Raw genomic sequence first — 7,146 nt, 5'->3', positions numbered from 1 at the left:
ATCAAGCTAGTTACCATGGTAGCCCACTGGAGCTCAGTTATGCTGGGGGACTCTGGGACACAGTATAAGACACATTCAGGGTGTCTCAATGGAGGGGTGAGGAAGCTGAGGTATTATCCACCAACTTGCCATCCATCATTGAGTTAAAAACTGTTTCTTGTGACATTAAATCTCTGAAACGCCTAGCTTGCTCTGCCCATAGGCCAAGTATGTTCTCTGGACAGAAAAAAAAAATTAAAAAAGTAAAACCTTCAGGCAAAGAGCTGCAAGTATTCCCTGTAAGTGGCTTTCAGTGTGTAGACGTGAATGCCAAGAAAAAATGGACAAGAAACCATTAGCATCTACTACAGAATGTAATGGGATACAAATCTTGCCTCTACCACTTCATTCTACATTCGAAAGAAATTCATTAAGTAGTTATTGTAAGTCCATCATACACTAGGTCAGGGATCAGCAACCTATGGTTCAAAGGCAAATCTGTCCTGCTACTTATTTTTGTAAATAAAGTATTATTGTAACACAGCCATGCCCATTCATTTATGCTTTTGCCCTACAATGGCAGAGTTAAGTAGTTGTGATAGAGAATGTCTGGTCTGCAAAGCCTAAAATATTTACTATCTGGCACTTTACAGAAAATGTTTGCCAACTCCTGGGCTAGGTACTTTGGATACTGAGATGAATAAAATAAAAAACTCCTGCCCTTAGAGAGTTTCTAATCTAATGAAAAAGGCAGATGCGTAAACCAATAAATGCAAGAAAGTGTTACAAGTGCTATAGTAGTCATTCAAATGAGGGAATGATAATCTAACTAGTTGTGGGAGAAATCAAGAACATCTTCATAGGTGGAGGGGGCGGGGTAGTCTTAAAAAAAAAAGAAAATCTTTGTAAAAGACATGACAGACACTTTAGCAGAAACCCTAAAATGAGTGGGTATTTTTTAGACAAACACAGAGGAGGAAAGACATTTAACACAGAGGGGGCAGAAATAGCAAAGATGTCACACAGATCAACAATGAAATGAATTTAGGAAACTAGTGTCATATTTGGACATGGGTAGAGGAGTGACTCTAAGAGTAAGACTGAAAAGTAAGGAATTAAATTTTATCTTTTCTTTAGAAATATGAATGGCTCCCACAGTCAGTGTGAAGGCCAGGCTGAAGGGAGCAAGAGTGGAGTTGATAACTCCAAGCTATGATAATGATCCAAGCATGAAATGGTGCAGGCTTGAACCAAGGTGGTAGCAGTGGACATGGAAAGGAAAGGCCATCTGTTTCCTGTGCAGACTGATACACTCTACCCTGTCAATAGACTGGCTTATGTGTCTCCCCTGTGCTCCCATAGCACCCTTCCTCACCACTGGTTTAGCATGAATTGTCCTCTGCAGCAGCACATCGTGTTCCTTGAGGACAGGAACCATGCATGACTGATCTCTGTCCTCGGCACTTGGTCCAGGGCTTGACTCAGAACTGGTGCTAGGGAAGGCTACTTCCTGAAAAAAGTGAATGAATACACTGCAAATGTTTGGCTGCAGTGACTTATCTCCAAGTTTGCAGTTGACGTGTCATGTCAGCTCATTTGGAGACCTAGACAGATAGAGAATGAGGAATTCTGCAGGGCTCCTGATTGGGGTAGAAGGCTGTTCTGGCAGGACCTGATAGGATATCACTGCTTGAACTGTGATGCTGGTTTATTCCAGCTCCTCAAGAAGGCAGGCATATTATGATTATAGATGACAAATACCTGGAAAATTCAGAGCTGGCATAAAAAATACCTGGTATTTTTTATTGTAATCTTTTTTTCCTCCTTCACAAAATGGCATTTTTTCTCATTATAAATACAATGTTACCTGTAGAAAATTTGGAAAAGACAAAAGAATTATAAAGAAAAACATAATCAACCACAATCCCACAAACTGACTACAGATGTTTTTCTGTATATCCTTTTTTTTTTTTTAAATAAAAAAATTTATTTATTTATTTTTGGCTGCGTTGGGCCTTCGCTGCTGCGTGCGGGCTTTCTCTAGGTGCGGCAAACGGGGGTTACTCTTCATTGCAGTGCGCGGGCTGCTCATTGCAGTGGCTTCTCTTGTTGCGGAGCGTGAGCTCTAGGCTTACGGACTTCAGTAGTTGTGGCACACAGGCTCAGTAGTTGTGGCTCGCAGGCTCTAGAGTGCAGGCTCAGTAGTTGTGGCGCATGGGCTTAGTTGCTCCGCAGCATGTGGGATCTTCCCGGACCAGGGCTCAAACCCATGTCCCCTGCATTGGCAGGCAGATTCTTAACCACTGTGCCACCAGAGAAGTCCCTGTATATCCTTATAGTCTTCTGGGAAGATATGCACATTTTTAATAAAATTAGAATCATACTATATATATAATCTTAACATCTTTATTGGAGTATAATTGCTTTACAACATTGTGTTAGCTTCTGCTGTATAACAAAGTGAATCAGCTATATATATCCCCATATCCCCTCCCTCTTGTGTCTCCCTCCCACCCTCCCTATCCCACCCCTCTAGGTGGTCACAAAGCACCAAGTTGATCTCCCTGTGCTATGCAGCTTCTTCCCACTAGCTATCTATTTTACATTTAGTAGTGTATATATGTCCATGCCACTCTCACTTCATCCCAGCTTACCCTTCCTCACCCCCTGCTGTGTCCTCAAATCCATTCTCTACATCTACATCTTTATTCCTGTCCTGCCCCTAGGTCCATTAGAACCATTTTTTTTTAGATTCCATATACATGTGTTTGCATATGTTATTTTTCTCTTTCTGACTTACTTCACTCTGTATGACAGACTCTAGGTCCATCCACCTCACTACAAATAACTCAATTTTGTTTTTTATGGCTGAGTAATATTCTATTGTATATATGTGCCACATCTTCTTTATCCATTCATCTGTCAATGGGCACTTAGGTAGCTTCCATGTCCTGGCTATTGTAAATAGTGCTGCAATGAACATTGTGGTATATGTCTCTTTTTGAATTATGGTTTTCTCAGGGTATGGAGAACAGTATGGAGGTTCCTTAAAAAACTAAAAATAGAACTACTGTATGACCTATATATATATATATATATATAATTTTTAACCATTTTATACATATTATGATTTTTTATTATAATTTTTTCATTTATCACTATCTCAATTTTTAACGACTATACTTCAGCCCATCATACAGATCTATTATAACTTATTTAATATTTTCCATATTGTTGGGCATATAGGCTGTTTTCAGGGTTTCAGTACTACAAACAAGATCCTTGCACATAAATCTCTGATTATTTCCTTACCAATAAATTCCCAGAAGTTCTTGACATTGTATTGCTGCAGCAACTGAAGAAAATCCATGCTGGTCATGTGAAGGGATATCATAGTTAACTGATATCCACAAATAATTTATAAAACTCAACCTAGCCTCTTTAGTCTTTTGCTTAGGCCCCTTGGGAAGTTTGGGAATCACAGAAGAGTCTCCTTTTATCATTGTTGTCATTGAGCAACTTCCTTCACTAAGGTCCTGGTCCCTGAACTTCCATGGTGGTGTAGTGGTTAAGAATCCGCCTGCCAATTCAGGGGACAAGGGTTCAATCCCTGGTCCGGGAAGATCCCACATGCTGCGGAGCAACTAACCCCATGTGCCACAACTACTGAACCTGTGCTCTAGAACCCGTGAGCCACAACTACTGAGCCTGCGTGCCAGAACTACTGAAGCCTGCACACCTAGAGCCCATGCTCCGCAACAAGAGAAGCCACTGCAATGAGAAGCCCGCAGACCACAATGAAGAGTGGGCCCCGCTCAACACAACTAGAGAAAGCCCACGTGCAGCAATGAAGACCAAATGCAGTCAAAAAAAAAAAAAAAAAAGTCCTGGCCCCTATCCCACAGCTTTCGTCTCAGCTTCAACCCCTGTCATCAAATGGGTAATTTCAACTTCCATGTAAATGAACTTTCCAGCATCATGGCCTCACAATTCCTTGACTTCTATACCTCTCCACACACTTCAACTCTCCACTCCCGTGGCTATATCCTTACCCTTCTATTACCTGGAACAGTTCCACAGCTGAAACCTGAAACTCCTCTGATTATAAGCTTCTTTCCTCTAAACTCTCTTAATCCCACTAAACCTCTCAAACCTCAGAGGAGATCCTCTAGACTCCTTTCTCCTAATCTATCCTCCTTTTCTGCCACAATCAGCCTAAGATCTCAAGACCTCTCAACTTGTACTCAACCAATACTCTCAACTCCTTTCTTCCCAGTCCTTTTGTCATACCTACCCTCTAAATCCCCTCAACCTTGGATAATTCCAGTTATGTGCCTCCTCTGTTCTTACAGTCAAGTTACTAAGAATTGCTGGGAACAAAAAAAGTCCCACAATCAGATAAATGAGTGCTGCTGATAGTTTGTATCCTTAAACTCAGCTAGGCTCTCATTGCTACTTGCAAATTCTTTTTCATTTCACAGGGCTCTGCCCTCTCGCCTTTCATACTACATCGTCTTCTCAAAGTTCACTATCTAGTCTACTCCCTGTCTCCCCACCTCATTTTCCCCTCTATCTGCCAGTAACATTATAAATAGAGTCTACAGGTGAGGAGGTGTCTTCATTTCTTGGATATGACCTTGAAAAAGTCTTCCTCAGCCTCGCCTTCCCCAAACCCTCTCATTCTTTCTTTAGTCTAATTGTTCATTCTCAATCTTTTTTCTTGGCTTCTCTCTCTCTTTTTCTTTTCCCCTTCTTTAAATGTTGCTGTCCTCCAGGGTTCCCTCCTGAACCATACCCTCTGTACACATTCCCTGGGTGATTTCAGTGCTTCTCATGCCTTCTCTGTTTTTTTTTTCTAATTTTTAATTTATTATTATTTATCATTATTATTATTTTGGCCACACCAAGAGGTTTGTGGGATCTTAGTTCCCTGCCCAGGACTGAACCTGGGCCCTCGGTAGTGAAAGGGCCGAGTCCTAACCACTGGACCGCCAGGGAATTCCCTTTAGCTACCATCTCTGGATTAAAACTCTCAAATGTATAATTCTAGCTCAGGTTTATTTCCTGAGCTCCAAAGTTGTATATCCACTTGCCTGCTGAACACCTATTTCTACCTCAATGTGCCACATACATCAAATTCAACATGTCCAACATTACATTTATCTGTGTTCCCCCAAACCAACACCTTTTTCAGTGTTCCTAAACTAGAAATCTGGAGTCTACCTTGATTCCTCCCTTTCTCTAATCCCTTAACATTTCTCCTCTCCATCATCTTCCTTTTCATCTCTTCTGTTCCTGCTTTCATCTAGTCTTCATCCTCTCTCCTCTAGACTTTTACAGACTGTGGGCTTCTTGACTCCAGCATGGCATCCAACCTGGTCCCAGCAGATAGAGTTGTCCTCCTAAAACATGTCCTGACAATGTTGCATACGTGATCACAATTCATTGTGTATGAACTCATTAAGGACATTGTGAGATAACTGCTATCTGTATTCGAGGAGTGTGTAATCTGCTATGGGACATAGTAAAGGGTGAGATTAGTTCTGTCTGGCTGTTGGCATAGGGTGGGTGTCCAAAGAAGCCCTCAAAGAGGAATTGACATTCAAATTGAGACTTGCATTATCAGTAAAAATTTCCCCAGGCAGAGAAAAAAGGAAAGATCATTCCAGGAAAGAGGAATACAGTTGACCCTTGAACAGCGAGGGTTTGAACTGTGCAAGTCCACTTATACCTGGATTTTTTTTCAATAGACTACTACAATACTATCCGAACCATGGTTGGTTGAAGCTACAGATGGGGAAATCTTGGATACAGAGTGCCAACTCTAAAGTTACACAAAGATTTTCCACTCTGCCTAGGGTGGGTGCCCCTGACCCTGCATGGTTCAAGGGTCAACGGCAACAAGAGAAAAGCAAGGAGCTCAGTTCAAATCAGTTTTACAAACATTCAGTGTGGGCTGCTGTGTCCCAGGCAGTGTTCTCAACATTGGGGATATACAGGTGAATAAGTCCCTGACCTCAAGGAGATTATAGTCTTGAGAAGCTACTTTTGCCTCAACATTTATTGAGGTAGGAGGCCCAAGAGATTTAGCCTCTTAATCTCTATTAACTCCTCTAAACCAACTCAAATAAATACAAAATATAAGTAAAAACTGTTTCCAACAAACCAGCTTCCCTTGTCTCCCCTCACCTTTTATCCAGATTGCCTGGTGCTACTAAGTGGCTTCCACTGTTTCATTATTGTCCATATCAGGCCCTAAGCTAAGTTGAGGATGCACATATGACCAAGACTTCAAAGAACCCACTATCAAGAGTGGTGTTGGGGGGCATTCAGTCTCTGTGGACCACACAATAATTGACGCTGTAAGGCGTCCCAGATTCTCTGTTAGAAATTTGTTCAGAGAATAGGTGGGGCACAAGGGAATGAGGGGTCAATTCCATCTGGGGGGGGAGAATGTTTGTGAAATGTTTAAAGCCCAGGGTAGCCGTAATGTGTGTCTCCAAGGGGACATTAGAAAGGGAGGGCAAAAGATGAATGCATTCCTCCTTTTCTCTCCTTAGAACACTTACAGAGTCGAGTCTAGATGTCCTAAAATATTTTCTCTCCCTTCCCCAGCTCGCTTCTGCCTCAAAATCATAGCTGCATTTTCCTAAACGTGATATTTCACTTTCTTGCTCTCTGGCTGGAGGAAAGGGTGGGAAAGAACTGAGATTTGTTTGTAGGCAAAATAGGCTGTCTTATTTTGCTTCTCCTATATTTAAAGTCAATCTTCTGTTTCCTCTACAATCAGCAAAGAATGGTCAAGTTTTTGTAGGTTTCTGTGTTTTCCCTTAAGAAGGCAGCATTTTGTAAATGTTTTATTTGATGTCCAACAAATGTCAATTAAGAAACATGACAACAACAACAATAATAAAAAGCAGTTGGTGGGAAGTTTAGGAAGAGAAGGCAACAAACCAGCAGCAACAGAATGCATTTTGAAACAATTTGTACCGCCAATCTTGGCTGTGGAAATGTTGGAAATCATTTTTCCTAGAAACTTAAAAAAAAATTACATTTCAAAACAGCTGTGTAGAGGAAGGTAACTTCATATTGAGAAATGCCGTTTTTGTTCTTCCTTAAAAAAAAAAAACTTGATTACTTAAATAATTATTCAGTTGTGCAAATTTG

This window comes from Globicephala melas, chromosome 1 (assembly GCF_963455315.2).
Source record: "Globicephala melas chromosome 1, mGloMel1.2, whole genome shotgun sequence".
Lineage (NCBI taxonomy): Eukaryota > Metazoa > Chordata > Mammalia > Artiodactyla > Delphinidae > Globicephala > Globicephala melas.
This window is presented reverse-complemented; position numbering follows the sequence as displayed.